We start from the raw sequence: 24,344 nt of genomic DNA on the forward strand, positions 1-24,344 counted from the left end.
AGATAATAAACACTTACTGCCAAACACGTTCAGAAATCTCACGGAAAAGTGTTAATTTGTCTTTACTGCTTGTCTTGTCTTTGTCTTTAACAACTGTTTCATAATTAATGTTGGAAATGTGTTCGTACAGGATACTTTTAACCATTGAAGAAAGTGAGCCATGCTCAAATCAGTTAATTTTAGATTTATAAGTTTTGGCCTGTAACAGTTTCTGAACAAAATGCACTGTATTTTTTTTCATTTTAAATTAGGTCACTATACAAGATACTACTAAAATCAACTTGTTTGATTAAAAAATATGACTATTTTCAAAGTTTATTTCAGACTCATCATTAAAATCTAGCATGATAGTGTTCTCAGTAGTTGGAACACTATCTTTTCCAAAAATTAATATTCTCAATTGGTGCATATCAAAGTGAAATTTTATAATGGGAGTAATTAGAATACTAGATTTTTGAATGAAATTTAGCATGTGCAGTTTTCTGTTTTATTACAATGACATACAGTATAAATATTTATTTAATGTAAGTACAGATTGCTTTAGAACAGGGTGGGGCAGAGGAACTTGCTTATTTGAATTTGGCGCACTGAAGCGGCGGTTGTTCCAAAAAGGGTGGGGTTAGGCACATTCGAGAGGGCGGGGCGTAAAGTTATCGCTCTGCTTGGTTTGGTGAGCATCTTGGAGTGGACGAAGGTGGAGCGTGCATATGCTGTCGAGGCCTACTTTTCGAACAGTCGCTCAAGCATCACAATGCAACATGCGTTTCTTACCCATTTCAATATTGAGCCCCGGGGTTGTGTTCCTGATCGGGAGTAATTGTTTCATGGGTAAACAACTTCAGGGAAACTGGTGATGAGAAAATAATAACCTGGACTTCCACGAACAACAAGGTCACCCCAAAGCATTGACATAGTAAGGCATTATATTGTGCAATCCCCTGAGCGCTCTGCCCGCAAACATGCAGCTGCCGTTAGGTTGTCTGTTCATTCTGTGAATGAATCCTTCGTAAAAACTAACACTTCATCCCTAAAAACGGCCAAGGTGCACTTCTTGGCATGCCACACGATACATTTGATTCCTTCAGTGATGAGGCTCATTTCCATATTTTGGGATATGTAAATAAGCATAATATTCACTATTAGAGCTCCGTGAACCCCAGACTACTTCATCAGCCTCAAACCTCAAATGATCTGTCAGTCGCCTCAACAGTATGAGCGAAAACCTGAGTATATGTTCATGGAGATACTGGTCTCTACTGTGAAATGCTTGGTAGATGTTGTATACAAACCGCCTAAAGCTCGCCGTCTGAATGACTTAAGAGACTGATCTTAACAGACCGTTACCTATGTACGAACATTTCATAATGTTGGGAGACTTCGATACAAACCTTCTAGATCCAGAATCTTCCAAAACCACCATCTATTGAATACGTTTCAGGCATGCAGTATGGCGATACTCCCACTTTCTCCCACTCGCCGCACTAAAATTTCACATACACTACTGAACCTAATAGTAATGAGCAGCCCTGACTGAGTATTACATCACGGCCATACATCTGCTTCCGGACGCTCAGCCAATGACATGATCTTTATGACTTTCGAACTTCAATGCCCCAAATATAAACCTAAGTACGTGGCTTACAGAGACTATAGCCGTATTGACAACGAAAAATTGTTGGAGGACGCTTTTCAATGCCTTGGCACGAGTTAATTCATAAAGCTAATATTGACGACATGGTTGCCACTTTCAATAACACGATACTGCCTATTTTTTACAAACATGCCCCTCTACGAACATCACGCGTCTGTAAGAGACTCTCCCAGCGGCTAAATGATGATATTAGAGCTAAGCAGGATGCAGTACATAGGAAATATAAACGTTATCCGACAGAGGAAAACTTAACTATTACAAACGACTATGTAATAAAACGATTCAGCCAGTAAGAAACGCTCGACTACGGTATGCTCATTACCTCATAAAACCTGACGTAAGACGCGCTACTTTATGGAAGTCAATCCGCCAATTTGGACTAAATAAACCGGACAAGGAATTGAATAATCACTTCGTATCTTTATTATGATGTGATGTGCGATGTACAATTAAACGAAGAAGCAAAAGAAAATCTTTTGAGTGCAAATACAACACACCACACGTGGGCAGAGACAAATTTTACTTAAGTTATGTCTCACCCCTACAGGTGAAAGCGGCTATCTTGCGAATTAAAACTAAATCCACAGGGGTGGACAACATATGTATTATAATGCTAAAGAAAATTATCGACGCTATTATTCCAGTATTGACATTCATATGCAACTTCTCCTTTCATAACAGTGTATTTCCAACTGTCTGGAAAATGGCCCTGGAACATCCTTTACAGAAGACAAAATCTCCTAGACTAAACAGTGACTATATACCTATTAATATACTATCAATAGTAGCTAAGGGACTCGAAATCAAATCGCAAACTATCTGAACGACCACGACCTACTAGACTCACGCCAGACAGGTTTCCGACGCAATCACAGTACATGTATTGCCTTACGAAGCATGACTGACGATATAAGTCAGGCTACTGATGAGCAAAAACTGACAATTCTAGTATCATTGGACTTCAGCAAAGCATTTGACTCTGTAGACCTTGAGTTGCTCCTATCCAAACTTTATTGCCTATTTACACGAAAGTCAACAATGTGTCGTCAATCATGGTACATTTTTTTCGTGGCAATATGTGAGAACAGATGTACCACAAGGATCCACTCTAGCTCCCTTGCTATTTTCTGTCTATATCAACGAACTAGCTAAACAGTTGACACACTGTAAACGTCACATTTATGCCAACGACGTACAATTGTACATCCATGCAAAACCAACAGACGTTTCGACAGCAATCGAGCAAATTAACATGGATCTAGAGGCCATAAGGAAATGGTCTTCCCAGCATGGACTTATTTTAAACCCAAAATATCCCAAACCATTCCAACTGCCCACCCAAGACTTATTTCCAGTAATTACCGCATGTCCATCCCTGACGTACGACTTCAAAACCAAGCTTTGTCCTTTTGAAAGAGCGTAAAAAATATCTCGGAGTTATCATTGATCAGCACCTCTCGTAGACGGATCAGACAATATCTGTGAGTAGACAAGTTTTTGCCATGCTGCACACATTAAACAATTCCAAATTTACTTTCCCGTTCTAGTAGAAACCCTCGTTTTTCCAATATTCGATTATTGTGACATAGTTTACAAAGACGCGAAAACTGAGCTTCGAGATAAACTGCAACGTGCACAGAATGCCTGTGTTATATATGAAATCTCAAATTTTCACATCATGTTACCCAGTCTTACGTCGACCTCGGATGGCTACGCCTTGAAGACAGACGCAAGCTGCATACCCTGACTTCATTGCACCGAATCGTTGTCTTACAATCCCCATCTTACCTGTATGAACGATTTCATAGCCTTTCTGAACACCATGATAAAAACACCATTGCGCGCTATTCCTAAGCATAAATCCTCAACCTACAACAATTCCTTCACTGTTGCGCCAGCCATAAATGGAACTTCCTTCCGCAAGAGGTCAGAGGAATACCAAACCACGGACGATTTAAAAGGTGCTCAAAATATCTCTATGAAACGAGCTCGTAGTGCGACAGTTTTCTTCTTCTTCTCCTCCTCCTGGTCTTTCTTCTTATTATTATAGCATTCATCAACAGTGTTTGTGAGTACTCAGCGGTGGTTCCCTGCGTAGTTATCCTTATCCCGATCCCCATTTTGTATGTTTTTCACCCACAGTAATAACAAGAAAAAACTGTAACATTCGTCAATGTGATATAATAAAAATTATTTTAATATTATTATTGTAATTCGTTGTATGTTAATTTCATCATAGGTACTATATTATTGTACTTAGGAAGCAAAATGTTAATTTATATTGTGTTTTATAATATATATTTTATGTGAAGTAGGATACCACAGTAGCATAGTAATTTGTTTGTCCTTTTTTTTCATTTCTTCAGTATTTTAATATTTTTATTTTATGTTATTGATGTATTTCACTGGTTAAGTGTAAGACAGGGACACGTGTCTCTAACTTTGTCAGTTAAACTAAACCATATCCACCTATCTATCTGTCTATCTGTTTGGTGTGCACTATTGCGAGTTGGAATAATTGGTCCACGGCTTTTTGAAGTAAACGAACGGGCAGTGTCGGTAACTGCTACCCATAATGCCCACATGATTCACGAGTTTTTCCTACCATCACTTAATGCGATGGATGTGGGAGATGTATGGTTCTAGCAGGACGGTCTCACGGCACACACAGCGCGTGACTGTTTTGCAGCAACACATCCCTCGACGCCTCATCTCCTTAACGGGCGATTTACACTGGCCTGCATGGTCGCCTAATTTAGCCCCCTGCAACTATTTTTTATGGTGCTATCTTAAAAGTTGTTTACAACGGTCCTCCTCACCTGAAAAATAACATTCGTCATGCTGTCACTAACATACCTGTCTATATGCTGGAAAGAATTGAACGAAACTTCCGAGTTATATTAATGCAGTTTATTGAGAATAATGGACACTATCTGCCTGATATCATCTTTAAAACTGTGTAAACGTAAAATGTAAATGTTGTACTTGATGGTGTTTAAAGAATTAAATATAAATCTGCATTACTTCTTTTTAAATTGAATTTGTAAATAAGCAAGTTGCTCTGTCTCACCCAGTATTACATCTATTCTCAGAAAAAACTGTATTGCCATTTCCATTTCAACATCTATCAAACCGCGTTGCCATCTGATGTTACGCAAGACATTCACATCTCCTTGACCTGGAAAGAGAAATAAAAGTTAAATTAGGAAAAGTTCCAAGCAGGATCTACAAATTTAAGTTGCGTGCACACACACGCACCCTGATTCAGAACTCATGGCAACAATCCTCAATTTCCGAGAATGTGCCAACGTTAAACATCAATACACATTTGAAAGTATGTCACATGATCCTTGTCGGTTGTCTGATATCAGTGGTGTATAATGGAAGTAACCAAAGTCAAGCAGCGTTCGTATATCTTAGTCCGCGTGACTTCAATCTCATTCCGAAAGTGAAGAGGCCGTTGCGTGGGAAACTCCTTGCAAACAAAAAGACACCATCTGTGGAACACAGCTGGCAAAATGGTTTGAAGAGTGTTGCGCAGTGACATTCGCGCACTTTGTAGTATGGCGTGTCTTCCACTGAGCCAATAGAATTATTTCAGTAACAGGTGCTTCTTCGTGTGGTTCAAAAGTGGATGTTCTGAGAGTTTTATTTGTAAATATTACGATCTATGAATTTAGGTAATTGTATAGTGCAGCAGTTAACTTTGAATACCGATATGTTGTTGTAGGTGTGATCTGTGGGTTTTGATGTAATTCAGGAAAATGCATATGCGTGTGGCTGCGTGTGTTCCAAGTTACCCCATTTGAAATGCCATAATGCGTTGTCAAGCAGTGAAGAAAATATGGGTGACTTAAGAAATGTACATATTTGGTTGAAACAAAATGCTACTTCGCAATTGGCTTTACGTCGCACCGACATAGGTATGTCTTATGGCGACGATGGGACACGGAAGGGCTAGGACTGGGAAAGAAGTGGACGTGGCCTTAATTAAGGTACAGCCCCAGCATTTGCCTGGTGTGAAAATGGGGAAACTACGGAAAACCATCTTCAGGGCTGCCGACATTGGGGTTCGAACTCACGATTTCCCGAATACTGGATACTGGCTGCACTTAAGCGACTGCAGCTATCGAGCTCGGTGAAACAAAATTATGACATAAATTAGCTTTACCCTAATGTAATGGCAAGTATTGCTTATAGGGAAATTTTGAATGTTTTTGAGGCTAAAGTTATACATTTTCTTTCTGTTAGTAGGCTTCCAGTTAAGAGGAAAATTGTCCAAGTCTTAAATGTTAATTCAGTGTGTGTAAGCAAGTGCCAATATTTTTATTGACAAGTGTCTTAATGTGATGATACAATGTTTTTTAATGATATTTGTTCGTGGCGTCGACCTCTATAGATCTTATGCCACTATTTTCACCATTTGAGAGGAACCTGCGTGTAAGTGGAATTGCGGAAGTGTAGAGTGTTGAATGTGAGGAAAGGTACGTTAAGGACGACACAAACACCCAGTCCCTAGGCCAGGGATATTAATCATATACAATTAAAAAATTCTGACCCGGCCGGGAATCGAGCCCGGGACCACCGTGTGACAGACAGACAAATCTAACCGTGGAAATTCAGGCAGGAATGCTCAAGCTAAAAAGTAATGCATAAATGAAAGATCGAACCCTTTCACAGCAGTCCATTTCACATCTTCATTATATGTCTAATTTCAGTCTTTCAGTCTTAAATAATTTTCTCACCAAGCTCGATAGCTGCAGTCGCATAAGTGCGGCCAGTATTCGGGAGATAGTAGGTTCGAACCCCACTGTCGGCAGCCCTGAAGATGGTTTTCCGTGGTTTCCCATTTTCACACCAGGCAAATGCTGGGGCTGTACCTTAATTAAGACCACGGCCGCTTCCTTCCCACGCCTAGCCCTTTCCTGTCCTATCGTCGCCATAAGACCTATCTGTGTCGGTGTGACGTTAAGCAAATAGCAAAAACAAAAACAAAATCTCATTCATTTTTCCAGAATTGCTTTACCAACTTTGAACTTAATATGTTAATAACTCTTTCTAGGCGTAATTTATTTATCCATTTCCGTATATGCATTTCAATTGATATTTGAATTTAATGCGAATTTCCAGGTCACGCCCTTAGGAGCGCCACCTGCGAATTGTCTCCCATTTTAACAAGGCTAAATCCGGAAATGTCGCATGACGCTAGCCACCGAAACAGATCTCTAGCACCCGATAGAGGCCAGAGGCTGCGCGCGCGCACTGGGACTGCATTAATGTCATAATTTAAGAAAATACTGAAATAACACTTTCAGTGTAGTACTCATTTTATAAATTATGACATGTGATCATTCCCATTAGTCATAATTACTGAAAATAACTAAGAGTGTATTTTAACATTCAAAGTTCATTTAGAAATTCAAATACAAATTACAAAGTAAATTTGATATTAAATATCACTTCGTCAGAAATATAAGGAATATACCATCAAATAATTTTATTCAGAACTTTTGTGTTAGTTGTGTCTTTGATCAGAATCCTTTGAAGACTCTCTGTAAATAAAGAATATGTATTCACTGTGATCAAGATACCTCTGGAACAATTCGAAATCGAAGCCGTTTTGTGACCTTTCATACCTGTATTAATAGTTTATAGCGGGATCAAAAATTGTATGGCCTATATTCTCATCAATGGAGATAAATATAGGAAAATGGCCCCTAAGAGAGGTAGGTATCTTTAAAATGGTGTTAGGGTGTTTTTGAAAATATTTCGAAGGAGCGCTTTTTCCAGGCAGATAATGTTTTAAAAGATGCATGGCCTTCACTCTTTCTAGTGTAACTAGGTCATCCTTCGATAGGTGTTCCCACATTATGTCTACGGCGTATGTCAGAATGTGGTCTGTCTGTACGTAGACATTTTTCTCTTAGCAGCATGTAAGTTATTAGGAATGCTCTGCCATAGCCTATGTTGATTATACCTGGAAGCTGGGAAAGGTTAGAGAACAAAACAGTATCTAGTAGGGAATAGCATTCTTCCGTGATCAGAGGAAGTGTATACTCTCTGGCTTGAAAGGTAATAATCAAACATGACTGTATACATTGACGTTACTAAGGATGAAAAATCATACACATCGGAATATTAATGAAAGTGTTAGTCGCTTAGCAATCTGCTAAGTACAGAATGTATTGCGAGTTAGGGCAAGCACTCGCCTGCACCTATTGGAGTTATCATTTAATTATTTGATTTTATGATTACTCAAAGTTGGCTAAACTTAAAGACGTATCAATGTCTCATGATTAACCGACAGGTAATTCTGGAGATAAAAAAACAAAAATGAAGCAAATTGGTCTTTTTTTTTTTTTTTTTTGCTATTTTGCTTAACGTCGCACCGACACAGATATGTTTTATGGTGACAATGGGATAGGAAAGGTCTAGGAAGTGGAAGAAAGCGGCCGTGGCCTCAATTAAGGTACAGCCCCGGCATTTGCCCGGTGTGAAAATGAGAAACCACGGAAAACCATCTTTAGGGCTACCGACAGTGGGGCTCGAACCCACTATTTCCCGACTGCAGCTATCGAACTCGGTCAAATTGGTCCAGTAGAACGGACGGACGGATTTGCCAAAGCTGATTTTAGTAAACTCTCTTAATATATAGACTAGGCTGAACCCGTTGAACTTCAACTGAATACTAAGTCCGTGGTTCTCTACAGTATATTTTTCTGGCACTTACAAACCTTTGAGTGACAGCATTTGCTACATTTACATGCAGTTTGGAGTGGCGAAATACAGACTCCAGAATTTAACTTATAGCCTAAAGTATGTAGTACCTATTTGCAGAGAAATGTAGGTCCAATATCTGAAATGTAGAAGTGTTAGAGCACCTCCTTAAACACTATATTTATTGTCTTATGGCTCGCTGGCACTATTTGTACTTTCAGACTCTCAAATGATCGAACTGGAGACATTGCTATGTACAACTAAGGTAAGGGTGTATTGTACTCGAATGTAGGTTCGAACCTCCGCAGAGCTGTGCCTGAGCCGGAGTTTACGTACGGTAGGGTGGACAGTCCTTTCCGCTCCTCCATTCCCTTACCCCCGACCAACAGCGCCCTGACCACGCCCAATGTTGCTTAACTTCGGAGATCTCACGGGATCCGGTGTTTCAACACGGCTACGGCCGATGGCTATATACAACTGGCCACGGTTAAATACGGTCTAAAGTCTGTCCTTGATGTTTGTTAAACGTCATACTGAATGCAAGGCGAATAGAAAACTGGCGTCTTAAAATTAAATGGAAGAGCAGTGTCAGATATTGTTAAACCAATTCTAGGAACCAAAACTATCTGCCCAACACTTAACCCCGCAATTATTTAGAGATCCAAACAACTGTCAAGCATTTTTCGTACAATTAATCTTGTTCCATTTAATGTAACTGTAATAACATTACAATAATTGTTCCAGGTTTTAATTTAAGGACAAAGGAGGCAAGGCACTTAATTGTAAGCTGTTCAGAAGCTATATGGGAAATTGGAGAGTTTCATTTTCATCTTCACTAATTAAGTTATTTGCACTGGCGTACTTCCTGGCCGTTCTGGGTAGAAGACCTGTAACTTTAGAATTGATTTGATCACAGTGTTCACTTTAAGAGGAAGAATGGCAATTTTGGACAAAATTATAGCATGTTATAGTGACTCAAATTTATTCCCCAAAATTTTGGAGACGATGTCTTGCTCGATACAGGGTGGTAAATCAAGAACAGATTGCATTGGCGATTCATTATTCACTGAAGGATAATTCTACATCACAATTTTCAGCAAAAGGTCAGCAAAGTCTAATTCTTCTGGTCTTGCTCTTATTTTTTAAACATGATATATTTTAAATTCTGGCCAAAAAGGAGAACATTTAATACAGTTTTGAATAACAGCTTCTTTTTTTGCTAGTTGCTTTACGTCGCACCGACACAGGTAGGTCTTATGGCGACGATGGGATAGGAAGGCCTAGGAGTTGGAAGGAAGCGGCCGTGGCCTTAATTAAGGTACAGCCCCAGCATTTGCCTGGTGTGAAAATGGGAAACCACGGAAAACCATCTTCAGGGCTGCCGATAATGGGATTCGAACCTACTATCTCCCGGATGCAAGCTCACAGCCGCGCGCCTCTACGCGCACGGCCAACTCGCCCGGTAACAGCTTCTTTAGAAGCATGCGCAACAACATACAAAACTGTCTAAAATCTCCACCTAGAACAATAAATTTCCCTTCAAAAGAGATGGAATACCCATGATGTCTTTCGAAAGTCTGCTTACGCGAATCAAGGTATGCACATTAATCATTGGTGCATCATCCCATATAATCAGTCTTGTTGACATATCGTCTGCTCATTTTTAAAGATGAGGCAGAAGTTTCGTGTAATATCAGCGGCAACTTAAATCTGCTGTGTTCCGTACGGCCGTTGGGTAATAACATGGCAGCAGTTCCAGTCCGCGCCACTGGTATCACTTCTAAACCCAAATCAGTGCACTTTTTATGAGACAATGTTTCACGAACGGCTTGCCAGTACCGCCAAAACCGGCTATAAAGTACGCATTACTTTTATTCGTATTGTTCCCTTGCTCAGCGTGAATAATTTCATTTACGATGAATCTTTGTTCATCATTTACTTTCTGAATAATTGAGGCATAATCATTATCTGAAAGCATGGAAGATTCATTCGTTTCAGTACGTGTAAGTCACTGATAACTAGCAACCCGAAAGCTGAAAGATAAAAACCATGTAATTTTGTCCACTTACTGATATTGCGGAGGGTCAGTTGATAAGCTGTTTGCCGGTGTGAAGACATAGGTAAACTTCACTAAGAGGATCTTTAAAAGTATCCCAATCAATTGAATTCGATGGTGGCTGAAATATACAAATGAAAGAAAATAATTATCTCAATACTGAAATGACACTTCAAAAACTGATGCTTCACGTAGACAACGATGCCGTTCAGCACGGTCCTGAATAAAACTACTAAAAATATTTTTTCAAAATCACGACTGAAGTTTGTAGCTTAGTGTAGTGTCTGTTACTGGTGGCGTGCCTATAAACTGCCGCGACTTCTCTTCAGACGCAGATAATAAGTTCAATTTCTGCTTCCTTGAATGTAGAATAGCATACAATATTACTGTCTTCGTATCTTGTAAACAAGTGGCACCTATTACATGAAGTAACAGCAAGCGAAGGTGATATTTTTCAGATTCCACTGGACAAATGTTGAACATTCTACCTATTAATTTCCCAGACTTCACTCATTTTTCCAGATGCGTTTATTACTTTCCCAAAGTAATGAACTGGCGTTTCGGGGTATATGCAGGGACTTCTTGTCGTCGGATTCTTATTTAAATTAAACCGTGCAATCAGTTCTGTGCTTTTCAATTCTACTCGAAGTAAAGCTCAGCGGCATTATCATTACAAAAATACACCTGCTGTTCGCCTGAACAGGTAAGTGAACTACAGTATGAGATTGTTCGTGCATAGGATAGGAAAATATTCTATAAGCAGCTTCTCTGGGACTTACATATCGGGTGCTCAGAAAGCTAGATATTTCATCATGGTGCAGTAAACCATCTTCGGTTGTTATTTGTAGATTGATGCAGGCATGTCCTTTTTAAATATTTACGTTATGCTCTTAAAACTTGCAAGAATCTCTACATCAATATGAGCAAGAAAGTACAATAAAAGGAAAGGATTATAAGGTACATTAGACGATTGTACTTTCACGTCATTAACTTGATTGCGTTTGATAATAGTGCTGCCATTATCCTGCCTTCGATACATGGTTAGCCGTTCACATTATCCTTTGTTTCAGTCATGAAATCCTTTGGGAAGTCCTTTGTACACTTTCTGTCTTCCATACAAATAGAATTGGGATTGAGATTACCGCAAGGCCCATGTACCATATAAGACTTCACTACATTTTATGAGGTAGTATCACTGGGATCGTGTACTTCCACAGAAATGAGTTTGTCAGTATCTGAGATGTCCCTGAACTTATAATTTTCTAATAGAAACAGACTTTCAACGTATTAGGTCGTGTTACGTACATATAGTACGTGTTGAAGAGATGTTAAGTACAGAACAAAAATGGCCAACCGGACACCAGTGGGATCCGAACCCACAACCTCCCGATTTCGCGTCGGTTGCTCTACCAATTGAGTTACGGTGGCCTCGGCCATCCTTGTTCTGTTGGGAAGGATCTAGAATGTAGAAAGGATGTAGAATTTTCTTTTAGGCACAGCAACAAATAGATATGCGGCAAACCTCTCTTTTGAAATTCAACAGTATACAAAAAAAAAAGTCTTTATTTCATCAAATATTTGTGTTCGGTTTAATAAAAGTAACAGTTCTGTCAGTTTTGCACGGAATAAACGGACGGTGATATAGGACCTATTGTTGGGTTTCCAAATTTTCTTACCATTGCCAGTGCATCCTGGTAATTTTACATCATATTTCGAGGGCTTATCGAAAAAGAAGAAGGTGAACATTCCCATTTACAGCTCTTACATGCAGTGCGTCCACTAAACCCGCGTACGTGTCTACTCGCAGTCATGTCTGTTGATTACGGACAAATTTCAGCCTGTCACCTTCGATGCAACAATAATAATCAACAATCAATTGTTTAGTTAATTTCCCTGCATTAATAACAGGATTAAAGTGTCCTGTGGGTGAATGACCCCTGACTTGAAGTCTGTATGAAATATATTCTCTCAGTGATAGATTTTAGTTTTCCGCTCTCCTCCAGCTGGCATTGAAATATACCATCCTATCTCCCCACATGGCCTAAGTATGTAGGTCATAGGATTACAATACGTACTGTCAGAATCTATATTTTTAAGTGTAGGCCTATTCTGTTAGCATAAACGGCAATGTGCCTGTGAGAGGGTGGAGCACCATCGGATGACTCTAAAACAGCTGCTACTTCAGAACACGTAGGATTGTTATACCTCCGGGGATCTCTCTGGAAGCCATTTCTCCTCACGTATATTTTCATGACCAAATGTAAGGGTTACAGTGACTTAACATCTTCAGGAACTATTTGGTGCATTTCCAAGTCGGAATTAGTTAGCTTCAGAAAATTCTAAAACATATAACTGCCCATAGGAAGGGTTTCTTGCATTGCGATGGCATAAAGATGAAATATAATGATGTACTACGCCTTGAATTTTAAAGCAAAAAGGTCCATGACAGAAAGTTAATTTTATATAGGGCCTATGCTCCAAAAGAGACGGAGGCTAGTGCGTTGTTATACTGACGAATGTTATCCCTGAAATTGTGGGACTGTTCATTATTCCCTATGAATAAATCTTTTTAAGTCATATGGCATAAGATTCTTAGACAATTTCAATTTTTATTTGAACAACATAGACGAACTTTTCTTCAGCTGAGAAGTACAACGCGGAGCAGTACCTGCATTTATTACTACTTAAATACCCCAAATTGAAGGAATTTTACTCCGGTGTTGTATTTGAAAAAGCACACGTATAGTGAATTAGAAAAAAAAACTGTCGATATTCCCGTGGTGTTCCTAACATAGTGGGTACTAATCACAGACAACGCAGACCCACGGCGTCGCTGATATAGTGATACTAAACACAGCCATCGCCCAGACCCGTGGTGTTTCTCACAATGGTACTAGCCATACTGATTCACCCTCTGTTGCTACTAATCATAAACCTATTGTGTACCTAACATAGCGGTACTACTCGCAAGTAAAGGCAATAAGTGGTGTTCCCCGCGTGATAGAACTAATCACAAGTAGTTTCATGGTTCTAATACAACCATCCCTTGGTCGCCCCTTTTACTCGGCTCTTACGGCAGGGAGGGGATACCGTGGGCGTATTCTTCGTCTGCATCCCCCACCCACAGAGGGTAGAGAGAGAGAAAAGAAGGGATTCGTCACTTCGAAAAATGAAGTAACGGACGAAGAAAGGCAAGGACCACGAAGGGCGTGAAAATGAATGACTCCCTAGGCTTTGAATGCTCTATCACCATCGGGGTCGGGAAAGAACAAGAGTTGACCAAGAGAGGTCAGACAGGATAGATGAAAGTGAGAAGCCTGGCACAAGTAAGTGGAAGCAATGCCAGGACTCAGCTTAGAGCCTCGTGGTTACCAACCCACGCTCCCAAGTTGAGAGCACCTGGGACACCTTTCAGTCGCCTCTTACAACAGATAGGGGATATCGTGGGTGTATTCTTCGTCTGCGTCCCCCACATACAGGGGGTAATAAATAATCTGGGAATAACTGGCCAATATTCTACAATGTAATTAAACATAGCCACATATTAAACGTAGCCGGCCCCGTGGTGAAGGGGTAGCGTGCCTGCCTCTTACCCGGAGGCCCCGGGTTCGATTCCCGGCCAGGTCAGGGATTTTTACCTAGACCTGAGGGCTGGTTTGAGGTGCACTCAGCCTACGTGATTAGAATTGAGGAGCTATCTGACGGTGAGATAGCGGCCCCGGTCTAGAAAGCCAAGAATAACGGCCGAGAGGACTCGTCGTGCTGACCACACGACACCTCGTCATCTGCAGGCCTTCGGGCTGAGCAGCGGTCGCTTGGTAGGCCAAGGCCCTTCAAGGCCTATAGTGCCATGGGGTTTGGTTTGGTTTGGTTTGGTTCACATATTAACCGTCCAGAGTTAACAAATTTTCGTAGACATTGAATTACTAACGGCCAGTCTATAGGATGGGTCACCTACAACAAAATCTTTATAATATTCCCATGCAGTTTTATTTGTCTGAACAACCTGTAAACGTCTTACACAATTACAAGTAATGAATTTTACCTTAGGTATTTCATGATGACGTTCCTGAGTACTGTCTAAACAAAGTGATATGGACCAAAATAAACAGTTTCCATCAGTGACTATTGGGATAATTCGGCGTTCCGTGGTAATGAACACGACGACGAAAACTGAAAATAAAATATGGCATCTACCTTCCTATCACCATACAGATAATGGAGAAATAATCACAACGAAGGGGAGTGATCAAAAAAGCGACAATGTACTAATGCTTTGCTATGAACAGTTACAGAGAGTGTTGCCTACGACATACACAATACAAGGCCGGAACATAGCTTAAGTTGCCGCTAAAAAGACGGCCCAAACCCAACCGTGTTCACGGCTTGGCCGCTAGATGTCAGGTTTCCGTACTGTTCTTGGCGGACTTTTTAACAATCAATCAATCAGTCAAAACCGATATGGATTTAGGGCAGTCGCCCAGGGGGCAGATTCCCGATCTGCTGTTTTCCTAGCCTTCTCTTAAATGACTTCAATGACATTGGAAATTCATTGAACATCTCCCTTGGTAAGTTATTCCAATCCCTAACTACCCTTCCTATAAATGAATATTTGCCCCAATTTGTCCTCTTGTATTCCAACTTTATCTTCATATTGTGATCTTTCCTACTTTTAAAGACGCCACTCGAATGTATTCGTCTACCAAGGTCACTCCACGCCATTTCTCCGCTGGCAGCTCGGAACATACCACTCAGTTCGGAACATACCACTCAGTCGAGCAGCTCGTCTCCTTTCTCCGAGTTCTTCCCAGCCAAAACTTTGCAACATTTTTGTAACGCTACTCTTTTGTCGGAAATCACCCAGAACAAATCGAGCTGTTTTTCTTTGTTTTTTGTTTCTTCAGTTCTTGAATCAAGTAATCCTGGCGAGAGTCCCATACACCGGAACCATGCTCTAGTTGGGGTCTTACCAGAGACTTATAAGCCCTCTCCTTTAAATCCTTACTAGAACCCCTAAATACCCTCATAACTATCTGCAGAGATCCGTGTCCTTTATTTACAATCCCATTTGTGTGATTACCCCAATTAAGATCTTTCCTTATATTAACACCCAGATACTTACAATGATCCCCAAAAGGAACTTTCAATCCAAATTAAAACTCAGAGGACTTTTCCTATATGTGAAACTCAAAACCTGACTTTTAACCCCGTTTATCAACATTGCTTGCTGTCCATCTCACAACAATATCGATGTCATTTTGCAGTTGCTCACAATCTTGTAACTTATTTATTACTCTATAGAGAATAACATTATCCGCAAAAAGCCTTACCTCTGATTCCACCCCTTTACTCATATAATTTATGTATATAAAAGGAAACATAAAGGTACAATAATACTGCCTTGGGGAATTCCCCTCTTAATTATTACAGGGTCAGATAAAGCTTCGCCTACTCTCAGAGATCTCTTTTCTAGAAATATAGCAACCCATTCAGTCACTCTTTTGTCTAGTCCAATTGCACTCATTTTTGCCAGTAGTCTCCCATGATCCACCCTATCAAATGCCTTAGACAGGTAAATCGCGATACAGTCCATTTGACCTCCAGAATCCAAAATATCTGCTATATCTTGCTGGAATCCTCAAGTTGAGCTTCAGTGGAATAACCTTTCCTAAAACCGAACTGCCTTCTATCGAACCAGTTATTAAATTCCCAAACATGTCTAATATAATCAGAAAGAATGTCTTCCCTAAACTTACATAAAACGCATGTCAAACTTACTGGCCTGTAATTTGCAGCTTTATGTCCATCGCCCTTTCATTTATACACAGGGGCTACTATAACAACTCCCCATTCATTTGATATAGCTCCTTCAACCAAACAACAATCAAATACGTACTTCAGATATGGTACTATATCCCAACCCATTGTCTTTAGTATATCCCCAGAAATCTTATCAATTCCAGCCTTTTTCTAGTTTTCAACTTTTATATCTTATTGTAAATATAATTGTTATCATATGTAAATTTTAATATTTCTTTAGCATTAGTCACCTTCTCTATCTGGACATTTTCCTTGTAACCAAAAATATTTACATACTGCTGACTGAATACTTCTGCCTTTTGAAGATCATCACATACACACTCTCCTTGTTCATTAATTATTCCTGGAATGTCCTCCTTGGAACCTGACTCCACCTTAAAGTACCTATGCATACCATTCCATTTTGCACTAAAATTTGTATGACTACCAATTATGCTTGCCAACATGTTATCCTTAGCTGCCTTCTTTGCTAGATTCAATTTCCTAGTAAGCTCCTTCAATTTCTTTTTACATCCACAGCCATTTCTAACTCTATTTCTTTCCAATCTGCACCTCCTTCTTAGTCTCTTTATTTCTCTATTATAATAAGGTGGGTCTTTATCATTCCTTACCACCTTTAAAGGTACAAACCTGTTTTCACATTCCTCAACAATTTCTTTAAACCCACCCAGAGTCTGTTTAAATTCTTATTTACCGTTTTCCACCGATCATAATTACTTTTTTTAAACTGTCTCATGCCTGCTTTATCAGTCATATGGTACTGTCCAATAGCCCTACTTTTAAAACATTCCTTTCTATCACATTTATTTTTAACTACGACAAAAACAGCTTCGTGATCACTAATACAATCTATTACTTCGGTTTCTCTATAGAGCTCATCTGGTTTTATCAGCACCACGTCCAGGATATTTTTCCCTCTAGTTGGTTCTCTCACATTCTGAATCAGCTGTCCTTCCCATATTAGTTTATTTGCCATTTGTTGGTCTTGCTTCCTATCGTTCGCATTTCCTTCCCAATTGACATTTGGTAAATTAAGATCTCCCGTTACAATCACATTCCTTTCCATGTCGTTTCCCACATAGCTGATTATCTTATCGCCGGGCTGAGTGGCTCAGACGGTTAAGGCGCTGGCTTTCTAACCCCAACTTGGCAGGTTCGATCCTGGCTCAGTACAGTGGTATTTGAAGGTGCTCAAATACGACAGCCTGGTGTCGGTAGATTTACTGGCACGTAAAAGAACTCCTGCAGGACTAAATTCCGGCACCTCGGCGTCTCCGAAGACCGTAAAAGTAGTCAGTGGGACGTAAAGCAAATATCAAATAATTCTGAATCCGTGTCAGCACTACCCTTTCCCGGTCTGTACACTCCAAAGACATCAAGTTGCCTATTATTTTTAGAAATGAGCCTTACACCTAGAATTTCATAATTATCATCTTTAACTCTTTCGTAGCTTACAAATCCTTCTTTCACCAGAATGAATACTCCCCCTCCCACCATTCCTATCCTATCTCTACGATACACACGCCAGTTCTGTGAGAAAATTTATGCATCCATTATATCATTTCTCAGCCATGATTCAACTCCAATTACAATATTTAATTCTATTCCTTTCTTTACAATACTTCTACAGCTCAACACTAGCATGTTTATGTCATCCCTACTTAACTTCCAGATCTCTGTACCCTCATCACCGCTCCCTAGACAACCGCGTTTCCCTGAATGTACCTTCCTATTACCTTTCTAAACAAATTTCCTAGCTTATACGTACCACTGCGGTTTAAGTGAAGGCCATCTGAGCACAAATCTCTATCTCCTACACACCCATTAGGGTCTAAAAATTTCACTCCCAGTTTACCACAAACCCACTCCATAGTCTAATTTAAATCCCCAATCACCCTCCAGTCAGTATCCCTCCTACACAGTATTCCACTGATAATAATCTCCGCTTTCTTAAACTTCACCCGTGCTGTATTTACCAGATCCCACACATCCCCCAACTATGTTGGTACTTATATTAGCTTGCCTTACGTTGTTAGTACCAACGTGAAACACTACCACCTTCTCCTTTCCCTCGTCCTTCTCTTCTACTTTTCTCAGCATCTGCCTCAACCTAATTCGTGGATAACACTCTACCCTGGTTCCCTTTCCTCCACACATTTTCCCCACGTGTCTAACGATGGAATCCCCCATGACCAGAGCCTCAATCCTACCCACCTCCTTTGATCCCCTCCCTTGCTGGTCAGACCTATCATTCCTGATAGCTGCAGAAGCTACTTTCTCCTCCCTATTCTCCCTTCCATGACCCTGTTCCACCTGTCTTTTCCTATCCTCTACTCTACATTTCCCTTTCCTACCTTTTCCCTTCCTCCTACTTCCACACATCTCAGCAAAAGTTCCCTGTTCCTCATCTTCCCTCTGTTGCTCTACCTGGAGTGACTCGTACCGATTTCTCACAGACACCTGTCCTGAATATATCCCTTAGCCTACAATCTCCTTCCCCTATGTCACGGAAAGGCTACGAGTAGCTCTTTTAAATATAAATAGATATTGATGAGAAAATCAAATACCAGATAAAGGAAAACAATCTTTAAATTTAGAAGTAAGATACGGGCAATGAAATCAGAAAAAAATCACTGTGATGAACGAAGTAATACTGATGCTGTGTTGATTGTGTGTAATGCATTGTCAGTGTTTTTTCTGTCGGTGAGTGTACGTGAGGTTGAGAAAATGGTGCACTGTTGTGTACCTCTGTGTACTTCGCATACTGCTAAAAACAGGAAATGTGACGTTCATAGTTTCCCTTCGGGGTGCTGTTTAAGAGAGAAATGGAGGCAAGCCACTTCCAGGCAAGGTAATAAAGCAGGATCTCTTTGCTTACCTATCAATTCCTCCCGAGTGTGTAGCTTGCATTTTAATACATCAGAATTCAGTGTAAGCACATCAATCAAACGAATTCTTCCCAAGAAAGTTTCTTCTGTTTTAGTGTGTATCCTGTTCATAAACAGAAGTGTCAAACGCAGGAAGGATCCAGCTCCCAGAAATGACGTGCTATCAGAATTTAGTACAATTTGCTATTCAGATAACGGTACATCTTCACCAAATAACTGTTCTACACCAGTTATAAACGGAAAAGGGGTGCAAGTCTCGTTTCTATGTCACGAAAAGGCAACGAGTAGCTCTTTTAAATCTAAATATATACCATACCGGGAAATAGTTAATGGGCAAGAGCATGGGAAGGATCTCAGGTTGTGTGCGGCTGCGATTGGAGCAGGTACAGAAAGGGATGATTTCGCAGGGCGAATAATAGATGGTAATTAAAATTTTTGACAATATTTATTGATAATCTCAAACAAATCACCCTGCTTCTCCTTCATCAAAATTAAATTTCCAATTGATTTCTTCAGAATGCAATTAAGTAAATGAAGTATATGCGCTGTCACAGTCCGACACATCCACTCGATGTTAATAATGTTCAGAATAAATACCAGTTTTCTAAAATCTCAGTACACCCTACAGTTCATCTAGGATCTCTCATATAGACTCAAATTTATAATAATACTCTGATCATAGAACTTCATTCAACCACTTGTTGATTTACCAAGATTTTTAAACTGCAAATTAAATCCATCACTTTTGGTGAAAATCTAAAGTCTTTCTAAAATTATTAAACATAATATTAACTTATACTTGCTTTAGCAAATCTATAGTTCAAATTAAATATTTTCAATTACTTGGTAAAGAAATCCTACAGCTCATCTAAACAAATTATACAAGATTGTTAAATTGTGCACTTGTTCATCTAGTTATTGTGAAATGATTTCAGTTTACAGAACTTCGAAGGGAATCTAAAGTTCGTTTTACTATGACCTGAAGTCTTGTTGAATGACCTCCTACAATTTCTATAAGCAGGATTCACAGGTCAAAAATTACGAAGCACTCTTCATTTGATAAACGTAGCACTGTTGAATGATTGAGTGCATTTTTAAAAGGTCAGTTATTGTCTAAGTGTAATTGCTCACTTAAGAAAAGGTAAAATACACTTATATCACCTGTGTTCTGTTCATAAGAATGGATGAAGTACGGCTCTGCAGCTTGATGACTGGAACTTCTGCAGCGAATAGTATGGACTCGAACTCAGCACCAGCAGCTTACCACGTTCCATCCCACGAAGATACTACGTTTTAATCCCTCGTAGATACCACGATTAATCCCTCGCTGGATACCACGAATAACCTTCGAAGACACCACGAATAATCCCACGCTGTGTATGACGTTCTACGTAGTGTGATTTTACGACACTTCGCCAAGATTTCCGGTGTTATAAAAAGAAATGTTGAAACACGGGAAAGTTCAATTGGCACTATACAGCAAGTTGTAGGACTATTAATTATCACTAATGAGTTGCATTTCACACTGAAGTAAGTCCGAATGCACGTGACTTGGAATAGCACAGTCTATGTCACAGTTCGGGCTATAAGTCAAGTTACTGTGGTAATAAAATGATATCGCTTCTGACATCGAAAGCACAGTCTTTCACCACACAGTTTATAAGACATGAAATTAGACACTATCACAGTTCATAATAATCACAGATTATGTCGTAAATTCAGTATAAGAATAACTATCACAGTCCGTTAAATACTCGAGTAGATGCAATTAATGTCACTTCTAGAACAGATCTTGAATCCTAATATTCACTACTTAGGTGGTTTTTATGAATGCGTTTTCATAATAAGGGTTCGTATGACCTTATATCATCATTAAATGTCCTTGATATTCAGTTCTTTTCTTATGACACTAATGAAACGTTCAAGGAAAAACGTGAAAATTAGCCACACTCAGTCCTATTAATTACTGAATATTTGAGTGGAATAGTACTTCAAATAGTTCACAATCGTAATTGTATATGAGAAATGCATCTCAAAATTAATGAAATTGTCACTAATTGAATGTTTGATTTATCACGCACAATTTCCTAATATGCTGGTCACTGTAAATGTTCACGACAGAGTTCAAATATATGAGGAACTAACAAAGTACATAATACTGTCGAATGGTAAATTAAACACTGATATTCTCAGTTCTACCTAAATGCACAGTCTATATCGCAAGATCACTTGTTCGAGAAATTCACAAATCTCATACGACGAAACTCGGTTTGATAGAACTTTATAACATCTCACACGTCCACGTCCACGTCCACGACGCGGTTGAACTTTCACTTACTACGACTTCGCACAAATTCAAGGTTTAAGACGATGACTTACACATCTCTCGCGAGGCGCGACGTAGCAATATGACCGCTAGTCATGATCGAGTTGTAGATTTCAACTTGAGTCGTTGACCTATTTATATACAGCTGGAAGCGGGCTCGTTAGGTCAAGCGACAGAGGGGTTGTTATACATTCCAAATTTCTACTTGTCATATCTTCTAAACTACTAGGTGGATTGATCTCAAATTTTTAACATTGTACATTTGAAATGTGGACTATATGATGGTGTTTATCTGTGAAGCCGTTTAGAAGTTATCAGAATCATTTCTAGACGTTTCCATGGAAGGTGAGGTACATGTGGCGCTGACGTCACTTGACCTTGTTCCCCTCTCTTGCTGTCTCCCTCACACTTACACGGAGCAGTAGAGACGCGAACATTCCCTCGTACAGCTGTTCCCGATGTCACTACTCAGCCGTTCTTTCATGATTAAATATTTTATAACACTAATGTGTCAGGGCCTATGGCTTCCTGGTACAATATTGATGAGAAAATCAAATACCAGATAAAGGAAAACAATCTTCAAATTGAGAAGTAGGATACGGGCAATGAAATCAGAAAAAAGTTTTAAGGTATCTGAACTTCACAAAAAAGTAGACCAACTTGAAAAGAATGGTAAAAATGGTAATTTAAGAGCCTTATTTCTGTTAGAACAAATTGAAACTTACGGGAAGAAAAAAGTGAAATACGGTGAATGACGTTAAAAGTTTGCGTCCTCTGGCTTATGAAGACACCTAACGGCTACGGATTTCTGAGATCCTTGCACTGCCCAACACTACCACATCAGAAAGCATTAAAAAATTACATAGGATTTTCTAATGGCGAGACGGGCACGACATTACTCACCAAAAAGCGGCTCCAGTACGAATGTCACAATATCAGGCGTGCAAAGGAAAAGCTAGGATCGCTCGTAACTGATGAGACGGCTAAACCCCAGTTATTTACGACCGTAATCTCGATCAGTTTATCGGCAAAATTAGAGTAAGCGAGGAAAAATGATTAACTTGCTAACAGACTTCTCTGCTTCTTATTCAGATGACTATCAAGGCAATTCGCATTCCAGTTGCATTTTATTTCACCCATCAATTAATGGGTCCTCAGCTGTATACACTGAAACTAAAAGTTACTTCCGAGGTTGAGGAGACAGATTTTCCAGTGCTAAGAATTGTGACTGATAATTCTTCAGTTACCGGTAATGTATACATGATGAAAGAACTGTGCGGTGGGACACTGATACCCGAATCTATACATCATAATGACGAAACCAGACCCCTGTTTCTGTGTTTTGATCCCGGCCACTTACTGAAGAACATTCGTTCACATTTCCTCTAGAAAGAAGTCTATCAGAATAAAAAACAGATTTCCAGCAGCCATAAAAACAGTTGTATGGTATGCAGAAAGGGTCTACTTTGAAACTTATCCGAGATTTAACCCGAAAGGTCATCTTCCCGTCAAACCTTGAAAAAATGAACGTGCAGAGAGCGAAGTATTTATTTTCGATTAGCATTACGGCTGCTCTGAAGACATTACCCATTGCTGCCCCAGCGAAAGTTTCAGATCCGGAAGGACTTCAGAAAACTATCGAGTTCCTTGAAGTGATACGACAGTGGCACGACATACACGATGTACGCAACATCAAGCAGTATTGTGTGTCTAAAAGAACGGACAAAATTGTGTTCACTGAATCAGACGACGAAAGACTGGAATGGTTGACAAAAACTTTTCTACCATGCATGGAAAGTATTCAGAAAACAGAGAAAAATGTAAGTAGTATCAACCAAGAGACTTGCAACGCTCTAGTTATTACGACAGAGTCGACTGTGAATTGTATAAAGATTTTGTTTTCAGTTGGTTTCCATTATATCTTGAGTAGGAACTTGAGTAGTGATGATATTGAACTTCTTTTTAGCTACTTGCGAAGGAGGGGTGGTTTCAATGATAAATGGACGTAAGATCGACTATGTACGCAATTAAAACTACTTTACCTCGTATTCTATGAACGTTGAAAGGCAGACGTTCCATTGAGTTTTCTCAGGCAACATTCAGTAAAAAAAGGATATCGGACAAATAAACTGCACTCCACTTCCCATTGAAGTTTTATTGATGCTGGATGAACCCTCGAAGGAAAGCCTCTTAATATTAAGCTGAAGTATCTCTTGTTAATATCATTGTTAATTGGTTTGTCGAAATATACTTAGAATGTTATTTTTTTTATATTTTCAGAACTATCCGTTACCATGGAACTTGTCTTCCTGGCAATTATAGCTGGCTATTTGGTGAGAGTGGCTGAGGAGCATACACACTCTGAAACCTCCTTGCAAGGATTATCATCAGCCACTAGTGATAATACTCTAACACAATAAGAATGCAAGATCGGGGTGCCCTACCGAATCCATCAAGAAAGTTCGTGTACTTTCTAATAATCACTTTAAAGTTCACGTGCTCTGCTTTATGTTACTTGGAAAAACAAATCTCGTAAATAAACTAATTGTCTATGTTGTGCCGAAGTTTCTACAACGTTTTCACTGTATTAGTTGTTGTGACCAGGAAAGACTAGGTAAAATAATACTGGCAAAGTTTCTGCAACCAATTCTGGACAGTCACGCCAAGGAAATTTCCGATCAGGATAAAGCGTTAAAGAATTTCAGAAGGAAACCCATGAACCGCAAAGTGCTGAAATTGTGATAACTTCCTGCATTTCAGGTAAGCTAATCGTATGTATCGGTACGTCATAGAATATAGCCAATATTCTATGAGATGAAATGAAGTGGTCCTTGTGAACATTTGAACATTAATGCCCTTGATATATTTATCTTAATTTATCACGAA

The 24,344-nt window shown here is 39.5% G+C and overlaps 1 long non-coding RNA gene across 1 annotated transcript in view; it reads right to left on the minus strand.

Moving 5' to 3' along the window:
• Nucleotides 1–473: 473 nt before the first annotated feature.
• Nucleotides 474–24,344, minus strand: part of LOC136867158 (uncharacterized) — a 60,732-nt gene continuing 36,861 nt past the window's right edge. Inside the window, exon 3 of the long non-coding RNA XR_010859628.2 lies at nt 474–4,829. This is a non-coding gene — a long non-coding RNA (uncharacterized lncRNA). The remainder of the gene's footprint in view (nt 4,830–24,344) is intronic.

This window comes from Anabrus simplex, chromosome 3 (genome assembly GCF_040414725.1).
Source record: "Anabrus simplex isolate iqAnaSimp1 chromosome 3, ASM4041472v1, whole genome shotgun sequence".
Lineage (NCBI taxonomy): Eukaryota > Metazoa > Arthropoda > Insecta > Orthoptera > Tettigoniidae > Anabrus > Anabrus simplex.